Raw genomic sequence first — 4,225 nt, forward strand, 5'->3', positions numbered from 1 at the left:
ACAAACAAATGCCAAACTTCAAAGGGAACAACAATTTATATCTTGAGTAAAAGGTGCTGACCGATTGGTGCTACCGTGGAGAAAGCATAATCTCAACCAGAGAACTATTTTCCTTGTTTTTAATTTTTAAAAAATGCAATGCCTGGACTGGACAGGTTTGTTTTGCCTGCAGAGGAACATTCAAGCAGATTAATGTAGTTTCTGGTAAGTACAGTGGAGCCACATTGCACCTTTTTGAACTGAATAGTTCAATAGACTATTGCTCCATCATTTATTGCCCACAACAATGTCTTGACCAGAGTCAACTTGCTAACCAATGAGTATCCTTATGCAATACTGTTCATAGGTGGCATTCTGGTTAGCACTGCTGCCTCACAGTGCCAGGGACCTGGGTTCGATTCCCAGCTTTGGTCACTGTCCATGTGAAGTTTGCACATTCTCCGTGTCTGCATGACTGGTCTCCTGCCACAGTCCAAAGATGTGCTGGTTAAGTGGATTGGCTATGCTAGATTGCCCCTTAGTGCCAGGAGGACTAGCTAAAGGTAAAAAACATGGGGCTACAGGGATAGGACCTGGTTGTGGTCAGTGCAGACTCGATGAGCTGAATGGCAGCCTCCTGCACTGTAGGATTCTATGATTCTACTGTATAAATTCATCATCCCTTTGAAACCTGGCATTCTTGCATCTGCCCTGAAGCGTGAAAGACAAAAGGTTTTAACAGCATATTTCTTATTTCAGCAATATTCAAGCAACTATGGCAGATAATTTGAAACTCCCATTTGCAGAGTGGATTACCACAAGGTAAAATACAAGTTTTAAAATTATGGAGTAAGAGAATTAGTGATTATATCAGATTATTAGGCATATCAGCAAAATTGCACTTAACTTATGAAGCCAAAAGCCATTTAAATTTTTAGCAAGATATGCATCAGCAGCATTTAGCTATGTTTAAATTAGTGTTACCAACGAACACCAGAGGGAGCTTTATATTGCTTTACCACAAGGTTTGCAGTTCATCAGGCACCAGTGAAATGAAGCCATTTTGTGTTCACAGCTTCTGATTTCTTGCTCTCAGAATCTAGTGAAACTGCAGTTAGTAAAATTAATGATGTTAGTTATTCAAATGTAGAGAGCAGCATCTCTTTTATAAATCACTTTAAGCATATTATAATACGCAAGTTGCATTATTCTGCATGAACTGGCTCTGAAAATAGGGGAGATTATAATTTAAGATGAACATCAGTGTAGAGACTTCTAATAAGATGAATCAGTAATACGAACATACATTGTGCTGCAGTATCCTGAGTAACAGTCAGCACCATATAAAAGAAACAAGATTTGAGGTATTTGGAAATTCTTTGTAGCATAGAAGAGTAATAGGTGCCAGTGATGTTTTCATGTTAATTGAATTGTTGCTTTATGCATTTGCAAACCATTGAAAAATGTCTTTACTTTGTTTCTTGCTAATGCAGCAAGGCCAGCACCCTGCTGAGTAGGCAGCTGCATCATCAAATGTCACAGTTTAAACCCAAAGGATTATTGATCTGTGGCAAGAACAATTGTACACGGATGACGATTATGGATCATGAAATAATCAGCTAATCTGCTTCTGTTGGTCATTGAGGTTTCGGTAATTCAAACTGTTGACCTTTGGACGCAGCAACAAGCATTTTCCATTGAAAACCTAAGAATGCCATCTAGCAGGACTAACCAGAGCAGCAGCACAGTGGTTAGCGCTGCTGCCTCACAGCACCAGGGCCCAGGTTCAATTCCAGCCTTAGTCAATTGTGCGGAGTTTGCATGTTCTCTGTGTGTCTGTGTGAGTTTCCTCAAACAGTCCAGAGCTGTTTATGCTAAATTGCCCCTTAGTATTCCAAAACATCTAGGTTAAGAGATTAGAGAAGTAAAAGTGCAGGCAAGATGCTCTGTTGGAGAGTTGATGCAAATTTGATGAGCTAAATAGAATCCCTACAGTGCAGGAGGAGGCAAATGAAATATGGGGATAAAATACAAATCCTATCTTATGCTTTTGCATTCAACTGCAATTTCTTGATAAGGTGACCACTGCCAGAACTGAACTGCACCAGAGCAGCTGGAAGAGAATCAGCCAGATGGCTACTACAGGAAGTTTTACCACATTTGTTCAGGAAAGACCCAAATCTAACGTCAGTAGAACTGAGGGTCAGCTCAAGGCATTTTTTTTTAAATATAAGTCCATTTTAAATTTCGTTATTTGCTTTTTAAGGCGAAGTAAATTACAAATAAAATCTCATCCAAAAGATGGAAGAGCCAAATTGCTCGTGTCACTTTCCTGGGAACATTAACACTGGGAATCCATTGTTTGCCATGCATTTCTCATAATTCACTGGAAAAATACTTCCATTTGATGTTCATTTGCCCGTGACTTCCACTGTGCCTCTTGCAAGCCCAATGACAATTGGGTTGGCTGCAGCAGTAAATAGCTGGAACCACAGCCTGAAAATAAATGACCCGCACTCGTTCAATCCCATTATTGGACCAAACCAACATATAGTGGGATTTGAATGAGGCTTCTCATCCTTAACCATTATGCAAAGAATTGCAATACTCATGAGTTAAACTGCAGCCGTTTTTCATGATGGCTTCTGGAATAATCTGTGCATCACAGTCAATATCTGTATCATTAGTGTTCCTCCAGCGATGAATCATTAGCTCTGGCAATAGCTCTGTATTCTAGCGTTGTGGCTTAACAGAATCACAATGTGTGACATTATCAAATTACTTTAAAGAAGGTAATACCATCTAAAATTCTTGCCCTATCCAGTAATCACTGTTGAAAATATACACATGAAGGGATAGGATATAATTGAGTGTGGCTGTATTCCCATAATACATGGAACCTTAACTTGCACTGAGGGGTGTGATTAGTCCTCTTAGATTGTCACATTGCACATCATTAAAATTCACTCACCTGCAATGTTGTCACTACTATCTTCAGCTCCTCTATGACTTTATAGAAACTACAGCCCAACATGCGGGGATGTGGCGAACAGTTTCCTGTGCTAGGCAAGACCATGGTTCAGAACTGTTAGGCTATATCAGCTCGGTTGAGGAGCATGAACAAAATTGAGATGCTGTAAACATATAGCATGATATCAGTTTTTGACTGGCTTTTCCAATACAAGACATGGAGATGAAACATGTCTGCATATATAAAACCAAACCCAATGTCTTTTCAGTTGTTACGTCACAGCTCTGTTGTAACACCTTTGGAGTTAGAAGGTTATCGGTGCAATTTCCATGTCAGAAACCCAACCACATAATCTAAACTGACATCTGCAGTACTGTGTGGCAATATTGGAAGTACCATATTCCAATGGACAGCTTCCACTCAACACCTGACCTGCCCTTCTCTGAATTGATATAAAGACTCCATGCCAATTGGAGTGGCACAGTGGCTAGTACTGCTGCCTCACAGCATCAGGGACCAAGGTTCAATTATCAGCTTGTGTCACTGCCCGCACATTCTCCCCATGCTGGTGTAGGTTTCTGCTGGGTGCTCTTGTTTTCTCCCAAGGTCCAAAAGACGTGCTAGTTAGGTGCACTGGCCGTGCTAAATTCTCCCCGTGTACCCAAACAGGCTCTGGAGTGTGGTAACTAGGGGATTTTCTCAGTAACTTCACCGCAGCATTACTGTACACCTACTTGTGACACTAATAAAATAGCTTAAACACTTAAATGGAAGATCACTGAACAGTTCCCAATGCCCTGACCTCACTTATCCCTTGACAAAGGCCTAAAATCATCTGGACATTCATTGTATTGGCGTTTGTGGGACTTGTTGTGCACACATTGGAATGCCGAAAACATGACTGTTGGGGGTGTGGGGCAAACTACACTGCAAAAGTTCTTTTTGTGGGCTGGGGGGGGTGGTGGCGGCACATCTCATGGTTGAGAAAGTTACCATATAAATACAAGTTTCTTCCATTTCACTTTTGCACTGCCCATCACCTGCTCACTTTGTTACTGGGAAATTCTGGGCACTGGTTACTCCATTGATTCCATTAATGCCAAAAAAAGTTAACTCGACAAGAGATCCTTTAAGTGGAACAAAAAAAAGTATTTATTACCATATGCATACACACACACACACACACACACACACACACACACACACACACACACACACACACACACACACTTTGGTTAAAGACCACACTAAAGCATTAAAGACCACACTAAAGCA

This window comes from Carcharhinus amblyrhynchos, chromosome 26 (assembly GCF_965287045.1).
Source record: "Carcharhinus amblyrhynchos chromosome 26, sCarAmb.v2.hapA, whole genome shotgun sequence".
NCBI lineage: Eukaryota > Metazoa > Chordata > Chondrichthyes > Carcharhiniformes > Carcharhinidae > Carcharhinus > Carcharhinus amblyrhynchos.